Source organism: Juglans microcarpa x Juglans regia, chromosome 8D (assembly GCF_004785595.1).
Source record: "Juglans microcarpa x Juglans regia isolate MS1-56 chromosome 8D, Jm3101_v1.0, whole genome shotgun sequence".
Taxonomy (NCBI): Eukaryota; Viridiplantae; Streptophyta; class Magnoliopsida; order Fagales; family Juglandaceae; genus Juglans; species Juglans microcarpa x Juglans regia.
The window spans coordinates 20,497,475-20,520,739 of record NC_054608.1 but is presented as its reverse complement, the minus strand read 5'-3'; positions in this window follow the sequence as shown (position 1 = coordinate 20,520,739).

Sequence of the window (23,265 nt, the reverse complement as noted above, 5' to 3'; positions counted from 1 at the left end):
AGATTCCTCACAGTGGATGAACCACTTAGGAATCGTATCTCTCGAAAATATAATGCCGCCAAAATAGACATTAAGATGACCCTGTTAAACATATATCACAAAATTTCAACTTTCAAATTATAAGTCAAAACACACACAAACATGAAGGAAAAGAAAGAAACATCAAAGACACAGAGAAATGGGTGGGGTTTTTTTTTTTGGGGGGGGGGGGGGGAGATACCTCAGTCAACAAAGGATTTGCCACATGATTCTATATATTCATGACATGTCATAGCATTTGATCAATTCAATTCATTTGAGTGATCTTAAGGTACTGGTATCGAATTTTATTTTTTACTTTTGGAAAGCTTTCCAATGAGATGCATCCATTAGCATGCACATGCAGCCAAGGGAATTCCCCTTGTACGGGTAAAATGCTAGCGGGAAAAAGGCAGCCAGAAGAGCAACGTGCAGCCAAGTACGAGCAGCACGAAGAGAACAAGGCGACTAAGAAGTGCGCACACAACATTGGGCAGGCAAAGGATATATTGACTGTACGAAAGAGAGTAATGGGCAAAGAGAAGCCTAGTGTGACGCTGGGAGCACTCTTTCGGAGGAGCTGAGATGACAGCAGGTGACGTACAAAGCCCATGCTCCAACAATGATGTCACAACATGAGTGCGCCTGGGAAAGGAGGAATATGGACAAGCATGCCAAACCTTTAACCACAAAAAGTAAGGCCCAACACCACATGGACAAATCTTATAAGGAGATGAAATATGCACCAAGTTTCAAGACAAGAAGTAGGGACGTGTGCACCTTGTCTAATCAGTTCACTCGGTCTCTACCATTCTTTAGTCTAGAGGATGGATGGACAATTGAGATTCAAAATCACTTTTTAGTCAATCAGAAGTCAGGACAATGATTGGCAAGTCAGTGCAACCCTTAGCATTTAGTTGTTGTCTAGGTAGATTCACTCCTACAACTATGCTAGTAATGTGGGGTAAATGTCTATAGGTATGTTTAGGATTTCATATTCTACTTATCAATCACTTTCTCTCATGAAAGTGCATATTTTCCTCACCATGATTACCAATTATTTTGAGGATGTGATTTCAAAGTGCTATACTCATGATATCGGGTTAAGGGTTTCTCTCATGGCATGTAACAATGAACGTGTGACAGATGACATGGCATAACATAGCATTAACAATTGAACATGTACTTGAAATAATTAATGCATGCATATTAGAAAATTTATAATAAGCATATGTGACAATAATATGACAATTATGGCTTACCATCGTACATACAAAAATATACTGGGAAGTAAGTTAGAGGTTAACTTACAGATATTGTGAGTGATGTAAAAGTAGCGAAAAAGATAACGTGAACTGAAATGAGATAATTCTAGGGTTAGAATATCGCTTAAAACACTTCAAGCATAAAATTCACTTAATTATGGAAAAATTACCATTTTATCCCTCTACTTGCAGGAAATGACGATGTTGCCCATAAATTAAGGATTCTACATAGGGGAGGGCTCTAACTCCAACAAAGTCGTAATGACCAAGTCTGACCCCCGACTCCAACTAGTGTTGGAGGCCAAGTTGAGCTTTGACTTTGACTCCGATCAGGAGCAAATTCTGACTTCGATCGGAGCTAAGGAGTCGAAAGGAAAATCAACTATTGTGATCATGCCACCTAAGCTAAACACTATTCCATTCAACTAGTCACTTTGAAACAAACCAAAGAGGGTTTCAATGCTAGTGAAACCCCAAACCATTGAGGTCTAATTGAAACCCCAAAATAATGGTGGAAGCCGAAACCCTAAATAGTTTCCCCAAACCCTATTTTTTGCTGGTTTTAGCTTAGTGATTAATCAGTTGATTAAATCTCTTTCACATGCTATTAACCACTCAAATTCATGTCATTACACTCTTATTTATTATTTTATATCTTGGTAATTTTATTGGGACTAGAACAATTTGGATTTGGGCTTGTTAGAAATAGAAACCCTAACCAAACCCTCTTTATACCCCAAAGTTAGGCCCAATTGGTTAAGGCCTACCGAAAATCACCACCTAAATATGGCTTCTTGAGAAAGTTTCTCCACACCTCCGTACATGTACCATAGCTATCATTGTCGGCCCAAATAGTAGTTGATGGGAGGCCAAACAACCACCCCAAAAGCCCCCATCACATGGCAGATTCCAGCTAATACCATGGGTAGTCTTGCCAATGGTTTTGCCCCTAGTTTTGGCTAACAAAACCTCCATTATAGGGTCATCCTCACATCCTCCATCAACCCTCTAATCCTATATAAGCCATCCATTCTAGCCCCTTCACATTTTGGTCACTTGTTTTTCACTTACTAGATGAGAACTCAAGTGGGAGTTTCAAACAGTGTTTTTGGCCAATCTTGTTCAACTTTTTGGAAGCCTTTGTAACTTGCTTCTCAAAAACTTGCATTCATATTTGTTGTTAATCTTTGTCTCTATATTCCATTGATGTATTTGTTGTATTTTTTATTGATTGGTGAAAAGTGAGTTTGAACACACAGAGGTCATACTAGGCAACAGTTTGGATGATATTGTGAGATCTTGATGAACTATTTGTTAAAGCTAGGTTCGGATATTGATATGATGAAATGATAACACATTTTTATACATGTCATGATTTGATCCAAAAGCATATTAGCATTTTTATTTAAGAATTATACATATTTTTTTTAGAGATGAAATTGGAACACACAAAATAGTTTCTATTTTGAAGTTATGATTATAGTTGGTTCTTAAAACCTTGTCCAATGGATATGAAATTCTTATATGATATTCTTAGCACTTTCATTTATATGTTAAGAGTCTTGTTTTGAAGATATTTGGATTAGATAATTGTTGGAAGCATGTTTCACATGAAAAGGCTTGATTATCGTTCAATATTGAGGCTCTCGGGTTGCTTGATGTTTTTACGAAATTTTTGCCATATGATTTTAGGTTTAATGCAGGATAATCTTTAGGACTTGACTATGAAGCATATATTTTTATTTATTGAAGGATTACTTCATGAAAGTTTCGAATTTAGTGTGTTTGATTTTTAAGTAAAAAACATGTGTTACACGGTTTAGACTTAGTGAGCATGCCAATTGGTTTGATGATGATTTTTGTGCTTTTGATTGATGTTCAAGCATGCTTATCACTTAGGTTTACATTATACACATGTTAAGATATGGACTTTCAAAGTCCTTGGAGTTTATTGGAAAGGTGATAGACCAAGTACATCAAGGAGTTGATTTATTTGTCCACTTAGTGTTTTTGGCACTTTTCTTGACATGAGGAATTTAGATTTTCATGCTATGATTATTTTGATGTCTTGGTATGATCTTAGAACCTAAGATATGGCTTTTAGTGTTGCAAGAATTGGTTTAAATATATGGTATGAGCAATAAAAATTAAGATTTTTAGCCTTAGCATGTTTCGACCAATGCTTGGTTTGTGTAGTTGTACTTTGTATTAAATTTTTCTGATTGCATTTTTTGACTTAATACAAAAATTACATGAGGAATGTAAATTTTGGTAGAATTTGGAGTTCTTATATCAAATTGTTAGTTTAGGGGCAAAATGGTCATTTCTCACATGTAGAGGGTAAAATGGCAAATTTTGTCATGAGTCAATGAGTTTTAAACTTTTAGCCTTTAAAGGAATATTATAACCCATAGAATGATCTCATTTCATTTCACGCTATTTTCCTGCTACTTTTATGTACATTACGCTACAGTTACTATAAGTTAGCATCTAACTTAGTTTTAACATATTTGTGTTTGTGTGGTGGTAAGAAACCATTATTTATATTCATCATGCTTATTATAAATGTTCTATATGCCAAACCAATTTTATTTCAACTACATGCTTATCTTTTATATGCCATGTTATGTCATGCCATTTGTCATACATTCTTGTTACATGTTACATCATGTCCCATGCAGAGCGTTTGTCATGAAAAAAAAAAGTATTTTCAAGTCAGTGGATTCTTTTATTTTTCTCATGATCCCAAGTGTTAGGATGATGTATTATCCTAATGGAACTTCATTGTTCACGCTGAAGTGTTTAAACTAATTTAAAATTCCCTACGTTGACGGGGTAAAGATCAACAGGCTTTGGATAAGACCTAAATAACTAGTTTCCAGAGCGAAGTCAGTCACAAATGCTGGTGGTGCCAATTGCAGTTTCATTTCAACATATTTACATACTCAGAGATGACCCAAATGCTTGTAATGTGATGTGGTATCGACAGGAGTACACTGCTTAAAGGGACCTGTGTAGCATCCACATTCACTTTTAATTAACCAGTTTATAGTTAAACAAGATTCTAAGTCCATGTTCAGTTCATGTCAGATAAGTCAATGTCAGTTTTCAATCCATGTCAGTTTTTAGCTTATGTCGTCATGCTATTTGCCAAGCCATGTCACTCTCATTCATGTTCACATCAGCATTCATGTCATTTTACTGTCATGCATGCTTCTGTATGTTGCTAGTTAAGTTGGTTGTTAACTTGTTTAGATTCGTAATCAAATCTCACTTGGTAGTTCCAATTACCATTCCCTCAGAATGGTAGACTGTCAAGACATCGAGAACCGAAACCTAGAGGTCTGGATGAGACTGACTAGGCTGCGAAGGAATGACACAGAATTGATAACCACGCTTATCCGTTTCCTAGACGTTATTTTGGACATTATAGTAGAGTTGCGTGGGCAGCTCAACAATCTATTAGAATAGTTTTATTTTCAGACTGTAATCATGGAGCTCTGCCTCCAGTACTTATGTCGTTCTAGATCTTTTGGACAAGTACTTTAACTTTTGGATATATGTTATCATGTGATCATGAAGTATGCCTATGTTATTTTGGAATATGTTATATCTGGTTCATAGTATTGCTCAAAGAAAAAATTATCTGTTGCGAATATTACATATTGTTAGATGTATGCTAGGTGCACTACATATTTAACTATCATGAAGGAAAGTATGTAACCTTGTGTTACATGTCCCAACACTTCAGAGTCCATCCGATCCCAAGCAGAATCTGGGGGTGTCATAAGGTTGTATTAGAGCATTACGTCTCTAGGTTAAACCCACATGTCCCTAGGAATTGTACCTGGGTATAAGATCGAAATTTTAGTCTTTCTTTAGGCTTGAATATGCTAAGTATAAGAGTTAGTACGTGAAGCTTATACACGTAAATATGTATTTGAAGAAGTAACATATGACGCGTGGTAGAACACCCAGAAACCCAGGTGGAGACAACAACAAAGAAGAGCAAAATCCTCCAATGGGCGGAGGTCATGGATTAGTTGAAACTGTACGTTTGCTGACTGATGTGCTTAGACAACAACAACAGTAGCAAGTACACGTACCTAGATGAGAAATTATGGGCTATCCCTACGAAAATTTTCTAGTTCACCGTTAACCTGACCTTTTTGGTGATGAAGAACCCTTGAGGGTAGAAAAATGGATTATTGATCTCGAAAGGACATACGAGATTTGCATATGCATGGAGGATCAAAAGGTACTACATGTTGGGTACCTTTTTCAAGGATAAACTGGCATTTGGTGGGATATATGGAAACAACCTCTAGCGAGAGAGTTGAGAATCCTAGTCGCATTGACTTGGGGAAGATTCATGGAAGAGTTTGACAACAGATTCTTTTCAGATTCTATCAGACAATAGAAGGCGCTGGAGTTTGCGTCTTTGTCACAAGGTAGCTTGACTGTGGAACAATACTCTGCTAGATTCATGGCGATAGGGAGGCTCACTCCTGACCTGATTTCACCAAAAAGGATGCAAGCACAGAAGTTTCAGGGAGGACTTCAGTCAAGGATTCGCAGCCAAGTATCTTGTCTCAAGATTGAGAACTACCAAGAGTTGATAAATGTTACTGTCATAACAGAGGCAGAGCAGAGAGGTCTGGCCACTCAGATTAATTTTGTATGAAAGAGTGCCATGTCGTTTGCTGCAAGTGGTAGTGCAGAGAAGAAGATGCCTTTTACTAGTCCAGTGAAGGGCAAAAGAGTAGTAATTGGAAGAAAGATAATAAAGATGCCGTCTTCCAACCGCAATGTATTAAGTGTGACGAGCTTCATGCTGGAGAATGTCATTACGGATATGAAGTCAGCTTCAGATGCGGACAACTCGGGCACATGATCAAAGAGTGTCCTTGTAACACCTGGGCCCAGCACCAAACCTGTATTCCAAAACTTTTTGGGTTTATTCCAAAGTTTGGAATTTCGTTCCGGTTGAAGTATTGAAACGTAATATTTCGATACCCGTATGTTTCGGTGTACCGTTTCGAGATCGTCAATATATAGATAAACTATATATATTGTTGCATAGATGACTAACACAAGAGGGGGTGAATTGGGTTGTATTTAAAAATTCGCAATTATAAGGTCAATTATACAATATAAAATATGAACAAAATATAAAGCAATAATAAATATAAAGAGTATGCATAAGAGAAAGCAAACTCAGTATTTTAATGAGATTCAGTCCCACTACCTACATACTCACCTCAAGCTACCATTTGAGATCCCCAAATTTACTATTCAACCTGCTTCAGTTGGAGATAGAAACCTATTACACATTTGAGTGGTACCGCTACAAAGAATCCGCGTAGAACACATTCTACACTTGCAATCACCTTACACACGTGGTAATTCAACGTCTATTCCCTGTATAGAACACTTTCTACACGCATAAGGGTTATACACACCATTTTACTTATACAATAATTGATAGTGGGTAGGTAATCAGAAAACCCTCCTCAATGAATGGAATAAAAATAATACAGCATAAACTATATCTCTCTCAAAATGAACAAGGATTAAGGCTCAATACTTAGAGAAGAGAGAGTGAAAGCTTTGAATGAATGTTGTAAAACTTGTAATGATGTACGTATGCTCTTGTTGTTGTTTGAAGATCTCAAATGGGTTATTTATAGGCATATAAGAGTTCACTTTCAAATTTAAAAAGATTCACAGGTGAAAAACAACATCATTCATTTTTTCAAAATTTTCTAATTAAAGTTTTGCTTTTCATAATTGTCAAAGATAACATCATTCACTTTTTAAAATATTCAAATTAAAATTTTGACTTTCGTAATTGTCAAAGACCTTCTAAAAATACTCAAATCAAAATTTTGATTTTCATAATTGTCAAAGACAACATCATTCACTTTTCAAAAAATTCAAATCAAAGTTTTGTTTTTCGTAATTGTCAAAGAAAGACAACATCATTCACTTTTCAAAATATTTCAATCAAAATTTTACTTTTCGTAATTGTCTAAGACAACATTATTCACTTTTCAAAATATTCAAATCTTTTAATCATGTCATTATTCACTTTTCAAAATATTCAAATCTTTTAATCATGTCATACACATGTGAAAAATGACAATCAATCATCTTTCAAAAATTCAAATTTCAAACTTTTAATTTTCAAATATGTCATGCACATGTGGAAAATGCAATTTGATGCTTTATGCTAAAAGATTAATTTTTACTCTTAATCCAATTTCGAATTTTATCAAGAGATGTGCAAAATTACTCTAAGAGCTTCATTTGCGAGCTTGTTCTCTTTCTTGCTCATACTTGATTCATTGAAGTGCTTAGTTTCATTGTGTAGACAACTTGAGCCTGAGATTCATTTTTTTTTTTGAATTCATTTGTTATCATCAAAATCCATATGTAGATATGTAATTATATGAAACTTGAAACCTTGGGTTCAATAATCTCCCCCTTTTTGTTGATGACAAACACTTAGTAGAACTTTGAAGCTTGTAGTAATACTTAAGCTCTCGCTAAGAATGTGCGTTAGTTTTTCAAGCAATAGATAAATATAATTCCAAGTACATATAACAAGCTTAACAAATAAATCATTGGAGAGTAATAAGTTCTAGCCTAAAACTTCTCCTCTTTTTGGCATCATTAGAAAGGAATCACAGTAAGCAATGCCAATAGACTGATGAAAATGGTGCGTTTGTAGTAACTGTGTAGAATTGAATAATTAGAGCTGCCCGGGTCTCGACAAGTGCCTCAAAACCTGGAGTCGTTTGGGTCCTGACAAGTGCTGTAAAGCACGGAGCCGCCTGGGTCCCTGACGCGTGCTGCAAGGCCTCGAGCTCCACCCGGGTCCCGCCTGGATTAACTCTAACGCCTTTGGCAGAGATTTGAATGCTTTGGGTTTCTATAAAAAAGACCATTTTCACCTTTCAACTACCCACAGAACAAATTCTTACATTGCCTATTGACCTAGTTTCAGTTTATTCAGAATGATAGCATGGTTGAACAACATTCTTCCAATAATGTTCAAAATTTGAATCGGAACCATTTACGCATCAACCGTTAATTTTCTCTCCTGAGGCCATCAACGCCATGATATGAGCAAAGATGCATTTTTCAAGCATGACTGATACTGAGATTGTTGCAAGATTAAGAATGCTCAGTGTTCAATATGTTGCCTTTATTACGACCATGTCTTGGAGGTTACTTGCAAGGGTGAGTGAGGTTAATCGACTTAACAATCAAATATCTGAGTTGCATCAAAGGCTTGCTAATAAAAGTAGAAAGAATAAAATATTAAAACAAGATAACAATGAGTTCAAGCAATTTGTAGACTACACTCATGATATGCAACCATGAATAGATGAGTTGGAACGAGAGAGAGTACAAATACAAAGTCAACATCATCAGTTAATAGCAGTGGTTCAGCGTTTAGGAGAAAAGTAGGGACAGTCTGCAGTTAATCTCGCTGGCTTAGCAAAATAAAATATGCATCTAGCATATCTTGTAATCTTGACCAAGTAAGTTTTGAAAAACTGATAGCTTGTCTTGTTCTCATTTCCATCTTTACAAAATCAGTCTTGAGTTTCATCAAATTCGCATCAAGTCTTCTTTGCTCTTTGTAATCCATTTGCATTCGCATCTAATTCTCTATTTTTTTCAATGGCTCAACAACCTTCTTCCAACAATCCCCTTGTTCACTACATGGGGTATACTGCACCCCAGCCACCAGTTATTTCTCCATCTACCATAGCTGCTATGATGCATCATGAGAGTGATCTGACTAACAAGTTAGATGAAGAAGCTATTTATGAACTGGTGAGTCTCGATACTCGATACTCATCGTCCATTGTCGCATTTTCTCGACGGTTGTAGTCCAAAACTCGTGAGGTTGAAAAGCTTAACGAGAAGATTTGTGTACTTCAACGACTTATTCACGAGTCTAACAAAAGAATAAGAGACTTGAGGCAGGAGAATAAGGATTTAAAATCATTGCTTACCTCTTTATTTCGACTGTCTAATCCTTTAGATAAGGATGTCATGTTGATATATGAAGAGTAAGAGCGCTTGAAAAATGAGGCTAAAAGTCTCAAGTTTTTGTAAGTCGTTTGAAATAATAAAAATATATTTAATAGATATTCATGGCATGCATCAATTCTATGTATTATCACATTTTATTGGAATGTGATTGTACATGAGCTTAAAATCCTCAAGTTTTTGCTTCATGTAAAGAACTTGAGCACAACAACTATCCGCAACAACATATTTTGCCTCAGCAGTAAATAATGCAACAAAATTTTACATTTTACTAAACCATGAAACAAGTGCATGACCTAAAAAATGACATGTTCCACTAGTGTTTTTCGATTAACTTTGTAACCAACATAATCCGCATCTGAGTAGCTGATTAGATCGAAAGAAGTATACTTAGGATATCATAACCTTAGGTCAATTATACCAGCAAGATATCTAAGAATACGCTTAACTGCAATCAAGTGAGATTCTTTTGAAGATGATTGAAAACGTGCACATAAGCATACACTGAATATAATATTTGGTCTACTGGCTGTCAAATATAATAGACTACCAATCATACTTTGATATACCTTTGAGTCAACTGGCTTACCGGTTTCATCCTTGTCAAGTTTAGTAGATGGACTCATTGGTGTTCCAATTTCCTTCATACTTTCCATCCCAAATTTTTTGAGTAATTCTTTGATATATTTTGATTGATTAATGAATGTTTCACTTTTTGTTTGCTTGATTTGCAATCCGAGAAAGAAGTTAAGTTCTCCCATCATGCTCATTTAAAATTCTTCATGCATACTCTTAGCAAAATCTTGGCACATATTTTCATTAGTAGCACCAAATGTTATATCATCCACATAAATCTGAATCAAAAGAATATCATATTTTTCATGTATGATGAAAAAAGTTGTATCGATTTTTCCTCTTAAAAAACCTTTTTCAATTAAGAAATCACTAAGTCTCTCATACCAAGCTCTAGGGGCTTAGTTGAGTCCATATAGTGCTTTTATGAGCTTGAAAACATGATTTGAAGAAATGTGATTTTCAAAACCTGAAGGTTGCTCAACATATACCTCTTCATTTGTAAAACCATTTCAAAAAGCACTTTTAACATCCATTTGAAAAGTTTGAAATTTTTATAATAAGTATAAGCAAATAGTATTTGAATAGCTTCTAATCTTGCAACCGGTGCATATGTCTCATTATAATCAATTCGTTCTTCTTGATTGAAACCTTGGACTACAAGTCGAGCCTTGTTTCTAATGATGACTCTGGACTCATCTTTCTTATTTCTAAAATTCCATTTTGTTCCAATAACAATATGATTTTTGGGTCTAGGGACAAGTGTCCAAACATCATTTCTTTCAAATTGATTTGGCTCTTCTTGCATAGCTAGAATTCAAGATTCATCAATAAGTGTTTCACAAATATTTTTGGGTTCAATTTGAGATAGAAAAATAGTATGATTGCAAATATTTCTAAAAGATGATTGAGTACTTACATCTCGTGAAGGTTCTCTTAGAATTTGTTCCACTAGATGATCTTTCACAAGTTTCCACTGTTTGATTGCATCTTGTATCAATTTTTGATGATCTTTCTTGATGTCTCCATGTTGGACTTCCTCTATTGTGTTCTCTTTGTTGAGATTGTGTAACAGTCCGTTAGAAATTCAATGGTGGAATTTCTATAGGATTTAGGAACCTCGTGAAAATTCCGCAAGTCTTCATGAATCAACCAATCACGTAGGTTCTAGTCTGTTAGCATAGTCAGTGTTATTACTCATGATGGTGCCAGAAGTACGATTTTATTTATTTGATGTAGTTAGAAGTGTCAAATTGAGTCATGGTCTGCGTCATTAGACTCAATTGATTATTTAGGATTTTATGGCATAATAATCTCATTTTCAATTTTCGAACGAAACATTTGTACGAAAACAAGTTTTGCTTATTTTGAGGCACTTGTGGATTGAATTTCAATAAATGAATTTTACTTTTAGGTTTGTGTGAATATTTAAGATTTTACAATGAAAATTTTATGTTTCATTTTCTCGTAGTGAATAGTAACCTCTATAGTAGCATCTAGCGCAGTGTTTTCAAAATCACAATATGGAATGTCCAAATTAGGGTAGAAAAGTTTTATTTGGACACTTGACAAGATCTTAGCCACACTTAGTGAATAGTATTGGACACTTGGCACAAAGAAGAACAATGAGATGATTTGTGATGGAATCAAGGTGTGAGATCATGTCACCAAAGCGAAACCCTATTCTTTTTTCATCTGATCAACCATATTGTGCTGAATCAAAGAGGGTTTCAACTCTAGTGAAACCTTAAATGGTTGGAATCCAATTGAAACTCCAAAAAGATTGTTTGAAACCAAAACCCTAAAAGGTTTCTCCAAACCCTAAAGTTGGTCTCTAAATCTTTCTTGATCCGATTTCTAGCATTGTGTTTAATCATTTGATTAAATTACTTCCACATACTATTAATTTCTCAAATTCATGTTTTGAAATCTTTATCCAACCTTTTAAATATTAGAAATTTGATTGGGTTAAAAAAAATTGATTTGGGATGGAAATGAAATCATTATCCAATTATTTTAGTTTTTATGTATATCCCTCCCCCCAACAGGGAAGGAAATGAAGTACGTGTCGGGACGGACACGGTCCATGGGGAAGAGCACGGAAGTCTAAGCAAGAGGCTTAAATGTAAGATATGCCTTTTTATTATTAAAAATGATGTTTTCCGCTGTAAACCTCTTTTATTGTAAAAGTACATTTTATTTTATAAACGTAGAGTCTTGCACCCTGGGAAGAAGTAAAAAGTTTTAAATCGGACGGTAATTCCCATTGTCCTTTATCAAAATATTTAAAGAAACAAAAAAACCCACCACAAGGACGGGCGTTACAAGTTGGTATCAGAGCAGAGCCCAGGTTATGCTTGACTCTATAGTATTCTTTCCAAAATAAAAGAGAGAAAATCATTTTTCTTAAGAGAAAACTTTTTCTAAAGAGAAAACCTTTTCTATGGAAAGAAAACTTTTGAAAAGAGAAACAGCAAATGAAGGAAGAACCTAGACTGACCTCTTCCCAAGGCATGTCTCGTCCTACAGTAAGTACAAGAAAGTATGTTATTTTAATGCTATGATGTTTTCAATGTATGACTTAATGAATGCATGCATGTCAGATTGGCAACTAGAATGAGATTGTCATGCTAAGTGCTTAGAATGTAAAGAGGAAGTCATGGTAAGCATGTAGAACGTAAGAGATATCAGAGACTGAGCATAGTTAGAGGTTAAGGAATGAACCATGAAATGTTAGGGCATGCGACAACAGTTGCTTGCCAATTAAGAAACGGACTAGAAACGTTAGAAAGACCGTAATAGTTAAAGAAAATGCATGAACGACTACGAGTTAAGTTTAGGACTGAAATGGAAAACGAGTTGACAACTTCAACCTTGCCGGCAAGAATCTTATTATGGAAGGTACGAGTGCTACGTGATGGATGGACTCAACTATTGCAGACCGACGTTAAGCAAGCTGATGGAGGAATGACAAGACGTGCGGACAAAACCTGTACGAGACGTGACAAAGATACCGAACGTACGCAGAGATGTGTCAAAACAACGTGAGGACATGTACGAATGGATCCCTAATAAAGATGAGCAAATTCTTAGGACCCTCCACAAAAATTTTAGAACGCTAAGCAAAATCTTAGGGCGTTAAGCAAACTCCCTAGAACCTTAAGTAAATTTTGAGGACGAAATTTATATAAGGTGGGAAGATTGTAACCCCCGCTCCTTTCTTCTTATGTAAGCTTCTCTCTTTCTTACGTAAGGCTCCTCCTTTTTGACGTAAGCAAATTCTGATGAAGGAATTATGCAACAGTCTACCATTCTTTCTGGCGATTGCGAGCATCGTCATGTGTGCTGAACCATGAAGACGTGTCTCTCAAGATATTAGGTGACTTCTAAGGCACGCCCAGTGTTTTAAATGTACTGAAAATATTTATATGAGGTATTTCCAGTATCGTTGAGTTAAACTTGTTTTTAAATGAGACTCCAAAATATTATAATTGCCGGAGATCATTTTAATATTAATTATTAAAATGATTTCAGTTATTTGAAATATTATGGGATTTAAATTATATTGAAGGCTTTAATTAATTTAATGGTTTGATTCTCTTAAAGATATTAAATAAGACTTCATCATTTTATTAATGATAAAGAAATATTATTTTATAAACTAAAGTTAGTTTAAAATAATATTTACCTTAATTCCTTTGAGTGCTTTTAATTAAGTTAACGTTTACGCATTTTCAAATAAGTATTTTAATATCTCAACATTAGATCATTTTGAGGACCCCAAGACGAAAGGACTGGGTTAAATACCCAGACCTCCCTCTCTCTTTTCCCTCACTTTTCCCCAGCCCTCTCTCTCTCCTCCCTCTCTCATTCGGCGTGCGCAGCACGCAGCTCCTCCCACGCTGAAGCCTCCATGCCTTAGCCCGGTGCCGCCGTGCGTTGGCAGCCCTCACCGCCGGCACCACCAGCTCCCCCTTCCTCCGGCGAGCACAGCCCCACCGATCTCTCCCTCTCACGCTCTCTCCTCCTCTCCGCTGGAAGTGTAAAGCCCGAACGGGCTTGATGGCCACTGCGCCGCCGTGCGCCGCCCAAAGACGTCACCACTCCCACGGCAGCTTCCTCTGCCACCGGTCATCATCCTCCACTGAAGCCAGCCCCTGTTATGCAGCCCTCCCTCCCCTTCCATGGCAAGTACCCGAAATGGGTTTTAACCCATTTCTCCACCGTGCGCCGCCGTGCACGACTCCCACGGCCACAAGGCACCACCGTGAGCCTCCCATTACCTCCCCCTTCCTCCTTCCTTGGACCCAAGGCCCATAGCCTCTCCTCCACGCATGAATACTCCTCCTCACGCACGCACGGCTTTGCACTCCTCCACCGCCGTGCACCGCCACCCACGGCAGATGACCGCCACCTTCAGCCTCCTCAGGCCACCACCAAGCCAACCCAACCTCCCATGGCCCCGATCTGCCACCCATGCACGCACATTCTCTCTCACTCTCCCACGGCCTTTCCTCCGTCGTGCTGCCAGATCCGCCGCCGTGAGCCACCATGGCGCCACCTCGACGCCACCACGAGATCCACCGCACCTCCCTTAGCCAAGCCCCAGGTCCAAACCACCACTTTACGTGGTGGGTAATCACTGTACATGATTGATAGTCACTGCGCGTGACTGACCGCCACTGTACACGGCTAGAGCCGCCATGTTATGCCCCTCACCACCATCACGAGGCCATCACGAGCCCTTCCAAGACCACACTTAGCTATCCAAACGCCCGAACAGTCAAAGTACGTGGGTTTACCGCCACGTACGACCCTTCCAACATCATTGACCGTGACGGTCAACGGGCAACGCACGGGTTATCCCGTCGATGGTATAATTCTCTATCCCTTATTAATTATGTTAGATATTGATTAGTTGATTAGGTTGTGGACTGTGCTGTTAGTATTAGGGGAATGACTGGGTTGTATTGAGATGTGCTATATAGTGCGCTGTGAAGTGTTGGGCATATCTGTGTAGTGTGGTGATGTGATGTGCCGTATATGTGAAGTGTTGGACATATCTGTGTAGTGTGGTGACGTGAAGTGCTGTGTATGTGAAGTGTTGGGCGTATTTGTGAAGTGTTGTGGACTGTGCTGGGTAATGCAGTTGTGGAGGTTGTGTTGTAATGATGGCATGGTTGTGTTGTGCAGTGTAGTTGTGGGGCATGTGCTGTATTGGTGACGTGGCATGTGGAGTGGGAACAATACACGCTAAGTATTCTTTGTGTGTGGCGTAGTGTGGGATAAGGAGAGTATATGTAGAATATACTCTCCTGGCATATGTGGAGTGGGAATAGTACACGCTGAGTGTACTCTGTGTGTGGTGTAGTGTGAGATAAGGAGAGTATATGTAAAATATACCCTCCTGGCGTATTGTGGAACGAGATGAGTACATGTGGAGTGTCCTCCATGTAATGGAGTGACACACCATACGGCGGGTATGCCGTAATGATGATGTGGCGTAACGTGTATGGAATACACGCAAAGTGTACTCTGTATGGCGTGATGTGTGTAACGGGAGGATGGAGCAATGCACCATATGGCGGATATGCCGTGATGGTGATGTGGCATAGCGTGTATGGAGTATACGCGGAGTGTACTCCATGTAATGGAGTGATGCATCATACGGCGAGTATGCCATAATGGTGATGTGGCGTAGCGTCTATGGAGTATACGCGGAGTATACTCCATGTAATGGAGTGATGCATCATACAGCGGGTATGCCGTAATGGTGATGTGGCGTAACGTGTATGGAGTATACGTGGAGTGTATTCCATGTAGCGGAGCGATGCACCATACGATGGGTATGCCGTAATGGTGATGTGACGTAACGTGTATGGAGTATACGCGGAGTGTACTCTTTATGGTAGAGTGATGCATCGTATGGCGGGTATGCCATATTGATGATAGGTTGTAGAGTGGAAATGGAGTATACGTAAAGTGTACTCCACGAGGCAGCGACACTCCATGTGGCGTATCGCAGAGATAAGGATGGTTGTGCAGTTGATGGGTGTAAATGTGGTGAATAGTATCGGGAATTGTGGAACAATGTCCCGAAGTAGTTATGGCGTAGCCTGTAGTCTATGGTGACAAGTGTCATCGTGATGGACTTATGGCTAGGAGTATGGGTGAAGTAGCAAAACAAGTGTAAGAGTATGCAGCGGAAGCATGATTGGGCAACGTCACGAAGTGACGTGGTTATTGATAGTTTTGCTTATGATGGATAAGAAGTTAGCTTTGGAATGGCGTAACGGGAACGTGACGAGATGCCATGATGTGACAGGAGTATAAGAGAAACCGTACTCGTGATGAGTTAGAAGTTGGCATAGAAGTTACGTAACAGGATGTCGGGTGACGTGACAAGGTCATAGTGTAGCTTGGGAGTAGTCTCGAGCTATATGACGTGACATAAGACGTAGTTGTGAACGGAGTCTTGTCGCGTTAAGTGTTGGGATGAACTGTAAGGAGGGACGGATGGCATGAAGAGTCATGCTAGCCGAGTTAAGAGAATGTTGGTATCGGAGTATGACCCTTGTCCCTACGAGCAGGTGATCAACATGTTATATGTTGATATTAGGTGATAAATGGGTAAGGTACATGTGTAATCTGGTTAGACACATGTGCCGGACGGATTCACCATATGTAATGGGTAATCTGTCCTAAGCATAGTTACATTGTGCTTAAGCCTCAGAGTTGGCTTAGAGCCGTGTGGCTTTACGGATGAGAATGAGGATTAGTATGGGCCAGGATGTATGGAGGTAGTGACGGGTGTATTATCTAGGATTGAGATGCGTGACTTAGTTGGTCTGAGTCATGCATCAAGATGTGTTCAATAAGGAGAATAAGATGAATGTCTTAAGGCAGGTTTGGGGGGTGAGATGAGAATTTTGTGTTTTGTCTGAGAGTTTAAAATATTGTGTTTTAATATTTTTATTGTATTGGGATTTGAAAAAGGTGAATTGGGATTTGAAAAAGTTGAATTGTTTATTATATTTTGTATAGGGATTTGAAAAATGTGTAATGATGAGATGAGATGAGAATTTTGTGTCTCATCCCATCCCCCAAACCTGCCCTTAGTGTCTTAATCCTAAGGTGAATCATGGGTTCACTTTAGTGGATGAGCACTCAAGGCAAGACGTTGAGTTGGAAGATGTGGTAACCGTAAGTGGTCCCCGAAGGTTTTAACATAGTAAAGGGCACGTAAGTGCATGGGATAGAAGGAGAGTGTTCCAAGTATAGCGTAGTTCTATTTGTAGTTTAAGTTGCTTATGCATTAGAAAGAGAATGACGTTAAGGTTATGTATGCATGTAGGTTGCCAGCTGACACGCGCATGAATGGACTGCATGGTATGAAAGTAGCATGGAGTCCAGGTAAGTATTACGTTCATGCCCTTCTGGAGTTTTCAAGAAATCACAAAAAGAAAACGAAAAGCTTTCTCTTTAAGAAAATGCTCACGAAAGAAGATGCTAAGCTTTCAAATGTATATGTACGTACGACCCTTCCATGAAAGCCCCTTTTTACGCACCCAAAGTTATTAATTGTACCCATGCGAATGGATGACTATAAAATGTATCTATTGTATGTATTTTCTAATAAAAAAAATGAACTGATGTAAATGCACGAAGGACGAGCTCGAGCCGACGCCTTCGTGGATCCCACGGACCGACGCTGTCGCGAGTGCCGCGAGGTGATGCTCGCAGACGCCGACGTTCAAGGTGATGCTTACGGATGCCACGAAAGGCGAAGTTTGAGCCCGTGCTTTATGTTTTATGAATGGTACGACTGATACTTTTATGAATGCCACGAGGTGATGCTCGTGGATGACATGAAGGAGGATGTTCAAGCCCATGCTTACGAAATGATGTTTTCTCATAAAAAGAAATGTTTTCTCATGAAATGAATGTCAAACGAAAGAAAGAACATGAATGAATGAAAGCTCCAGCTCTTTGGAGCTGCCATGAATGAATGAAAGTATGAAATGTATGAAGATACATAACGGCCACATGAATGAATGAAGAGGGGTACCCAATGAATGAATGGGCAGATTGCAATGCCGGGCAGTAGTACTGGTAGTGCACCCAGTGTTGCACCCTAACGGAATGAGATTCCAACCTATGGCCACGGGCGAATCCATTGGCCATAGGGCCGCTAACCCTAATACACGGGGAGTAACAATATGTACCGACCTATGAAAGTGAAAAGAAAGAATGTATGTATGTATGTATGTATGCACGCACGCACGAACGAATGCATTTTAAGAAATGAAGGCACTGCACTCTTGCAGAAATGAAGGCACTGACGGGTGACACGTTTTATGAAAAGAAAGGAAAACCCCGTCCAGTGACGTTTTCAAATGAACGCACATATGCACGCATGCATGTATGTATAGTATGTACGAATGATAAATGCATGAATGAAAACCTATGTTATTATATTTTAACTGCATGAAGTAATATTTACGAGTCTTCGACTCATTTTAGTTTTTATGTATGTCCCTCCCCCAAACAGGGAAGGAAATGAAGTACGCGTCGGGACGGACACGGCCCATGGGGAAGAGCACGGAAGTCTAGGCAAGAGGCTTAAATGTAAGAGATGCATTTTTATTATTAAAAATGATGTTTTCCGCTGTAAACCTCTTTTATTGTAAAAACATATTTTATTTTATAAACGTAGAGTCTTGCACCCTGGGAAGAAGTAAAAAGTTTTAAATCGAACGGTAATTCCCGTCGTCCTTTATCAAAATATTTAAAAAAAAAAAACCCACCCCAAGGACAAGCGTTACAGTATGAGCGACAAGTAAATAAACTACAGTGTATGTATGTATGTTATCTTATGTGTCATGCCAAATCATTACATATTCATCTGTCACACAGAATTTATTCTGTCACATATTGTTCATATGTTACACAAGATTTTCTGTCACATTTTACTATACATTGCAAGTACGTCTTGTTAAGTATGTCATCTGTTACATGTATGTCATGTCATGTAATATTCGTTGTTGCAAGCATGTCATGTTAAGTATATTGTTTGTTACATGTTATGCCATGTTAAGTATGTGGTATGTTACATGTTATGCCATGTTACGAAATGTTTCTATCTCAAGTAAGTAATATCTTTTGAGTTATGTTCAAGTCAGTTATGTCTAGGATACTCATGATATAATCACTATGATTGTCTGAGCATCTTCATTTGTAATTCACGCGAAGTATCTGGCGAAATCATTTTGATTGTTAGAATTCAGTTCGAGTTTAGTTATGCAGATACTCCTGGCGTAATCATTCTGATTGTCAGAGTTTTAATAGGTACTCTTGGTGTAATCATTTTGATTTCTAGGGTACATATTTTAAAATACTCATAATGATATCATTTTGATTGTCTGAGTATCTCTAACAGAATATGTTGGGCGAAATCATTCTGATTGTTCACTATTCCTGACGAAACGACTGGCGAAATCATTTTGATTGTCAGAATAAGTCCAAGTTCTTGTTAAGTAAAGAAGTTAGTTCAAGTTCATATCAAGTTAACTTTTACTTCAAGTTCAAGTGAAGTTAAGTTTCAATTCAAGTTCAAGTTCATGTCAAGTTAAGTTTCAGTTCAAGTTCAAATAAAGTTAAGTTTCAATTCAAGTTCAAGTTCATGTCAAGTTAAGTTTTAGTTCAAGTTCAAGTTCATGTCAAGTTAAGTTTCAGTTCAAGTCCAATTTCATGTTAAGTAAAGTTTCAAATCAAGTTCATGTCAAGTCAAGTCTCAGTTTAAGTCCAGCTCAGTTTAAGCAAGTCAAGTTCAATTTACATTTCAGTTTTAGTTATGTCAGTTATTCTATGTTGTATGTTAAATTATGCTATGATTACTTAGGACTTTGATTATACATTCATGCTTTTATTGCCATGCATGCATCATTAACCTGTGTGGAGGTTTTCTGTTAACTTGCTGAGATTTGTAATCAAATTTCACTGTGGTAGTCCCAACTACCATTCCCTCCCCGAATGGTAGATCTTGTTACATGATTTGAAGGAGAGCTGAGAATCTACCAACTGGAAACGGTTGACTAAGCGACGGTGCGACGTCAGTGATAGTATAATAGTTAACTTAAATTACTACTTGTATTTATGAAGTTGAATCTCCAGTACTCTTTTGATCACAACTATTTTGAATTAGCATTGTGATCTCAGTTGTTCAGTATGTCATTACGTATGAAGTATATTTGAAGTATTTGTGATATTTTCAGTTTAGTGCATAATATTACTAAGGAAAAAAATTATCCGTTACAAATATTGCGTAATGTTATATGCATGTTAGGAACATCGCATTTTTAATTGTCATGAACGGGGGCAGGTTACCTTGTGTTGCATGTCTCGACATTTCAGATGTTCGTCCAATTCCAAGCGGAATCTGGGGGCGTTATAGATTGAAACTATCTGTTTTATTTATACCTTCTTTTTCTTCATCACCAGATTTCTTGGAAAGTAGAGGATTAGATTCATCAAATACTACACGCATAGATTGTTGTATAGTCAAAGTCTTTTTATTGAAAACTCTATAAGTTTTATTATTAATAGAATACCTAAGAAAGATGCCTTCATCAGATTTTGCATCAAATTTGCCTAAATTGTTATTCAAAATGAAGCATTTGCATCCAAATACATGAAAGTAACCAATATTGGGCTTTTTCTCGTTCCAAAACTCATAAGGGGTTTTATCTAACTTAGACCTTAACACAACTTTATTTATGACACAATAAGCAGTACTTACCACAAGTTGTTCTCATTGAGCATTGTTCTTGCCATCCCTTGAATAGATCTGTTCTTCCTCTCTACTACCGCATTTTGTTGAGGAGTTCAAGGAGCAGAAAAATGATGCATAAAACCATTTTCATTACAAAAAGTTTCAATATCTTTATTAACAAACTCTTTCTCTCTATCACTTCGGATACTTGAAATAATATAGCCATTTTCATTTTGAATTCTCTTGCATAGCTTGATAAATGCATTATGTGCCTCATCTTTATGAGCAAGAAAGATTACCCAAGTATATCTAGAAAAATCATCAACAATAACAAATGCATAATATTTTCCTCCTAGACTTACAACTTTGTTTGGTCTAAAAAAATCCATGTGTATCAGTTGCAGTGGTCTAGTAGTAGAAATATGTTTCTTGATTTTAAAAGAAGTTTTTTTTTTTTTGTTTACCAAACTGGCATGCATCACAAATTTTTTCTTTAAAAAAATTTGCCTTTGGTAAACCTATCACAAGATCATTTTTTGAAAGATTGGAAATAAATTCCATGTTGGCATGACCTAGTCTTCTATGTCATAGCCAACTAGTTTCATTTTGAGCTGAAAGACAAATAGCATCTTGTGAGGCAATTTCTTCAAATTCAATAGTATAAATATTATTACTTTTACGAGCAATAAAACATACATTACAATCATGATCATTCAAAATAATGCATTTATACATTTTAAAAGTATCTATAAATCCTTTATTACATAATTGACTTATGCTCAAAAGATTATACTTTAGACCTTCAACAAGTAGAACATTTTCAATTATGAGAGGATTCTTTACCAATTTTACCTATTCCCATGATCTTTCTTTTCGAATTGTGTCCAAATGTCATGTGTCATTCTTCTTTAGATGTAAGAGCAATGAACTTAGACTTGTCTTCTGTCATGTGTTTTGAACATCCACTATCTAAAAACTATTTGTTTTTGCTTGTGGAGGACTTCATGCATACTTACAAAAAAAATTAAAATGATTTTTCTTGGTACCCAAGTTCTTTGGATCATTCATTTATTAGTATTAGAAGAAACAAGATTTTTAGGTACGCATATGATCGTAATAGTAATTGTATGTTTTCTTCTAATGGAACAAGCATGATAATTATGACCATTAATATTACAAAAATTGCAAATAGCATGTGACATATACGAAGAATTTGAGTGATTGTAATAATATCTTTTTCTGAAAAATTTACTTTTATGAAAAGAATTTTGAATACTGGATTTTGAATTTAGAAGGATTATCAAATAAGTTTTTATAAGGTTTATACTTTTGTTTAGGCATATATTCCAAGCCTGCCCATTCAAAAATACATCTTTGACTACCAAGAAGTTTTTCAAAATTTCTTTTTTCGTTCATAAAGTTCTCAACAATATTTTCTAAATCAGTAATTTTCTTCTTCAACTCAAGATTTTCATCTTTGAAAATGATGTTTTCTTTTCTTAAAACGTCAATTTCGTTTGTTAAAGAAGAATTTTTCTTTTTCAAAGCAGTATATTTGATATCCAATTTCTCAAATTCCTCATATACCTCTTCCTAGACATTTTACAATTTTTCATATAAAGGATTTTCTATATTGTCAAGATTTGTTACCTTAAGATCATCTTTAGCCATAAGACAAAGATTTGTAGATTCTTCATTGTTTGCTTCGTTGTCTGAGCTGCTTGAATTATCATCCCATATATCTTTCATTACTTTATTTCTCTTGTTTTGATCTTTATTTAGCAGAGACAATCTACCTTGATATGTTCTGGCTTATTACATTTGTAACAAGTTAAATAATCATTTTTACCTGTATCTTTCATTGAAAACTTTTTGAAAGATTTCCTTGATGGAGCTTTCTTTCTCTTTAAGATTCTTTTAATTCTCATTGTTATCATCGCAACTTCTTCATCTTAGTCATTACTTTCATCATCTTCATCACTTTCGCTTTAATGAGGAACACCTTTAAGTGCCAAGCTCTTCTTTGGCTTTCCTTCTTCTTGTCCTCTTTTCAAGGTGTACTCATGGGTGGTAAGTGACCCGATGAAATCATTTACTTCGAGTTTCTTGAGGTCTCTAACTTTAAGAATCACCGTCACTTTTTATTCTCAGCGTTTTAGCAGAGAGTTGAGAATTTTTCTACTATCTCAACGTTGGAATAGACTTTGCCAAAAGCTATCAAGCTGTTTATGATGTTGGTGAAACGAGTATACATACTAGAAATAGATTTATCATCATTCATTTTAAACATTTCATAATCATGAGTAAGAATATAGATTTTCGATTCCTTGACATGCGAAGTTCCGTCATAAGTAACTTCTAAGTTATCCCAAATTTCATTTGCTGTCTTCCAAGTCATTATTCTATTGAATTCATTCCCATTGAGAGAATTATATAGAAAATTCATAGCCGTTGAATTCAATGTTATAATTCTATGTTCTTCACGATCAACTCTTCTTCTTCTTTTTTGATCTTTACTCCATCAACAACTTTTGTTGGGATATAAGGTCCATTTATAACGCATCTCCAAAT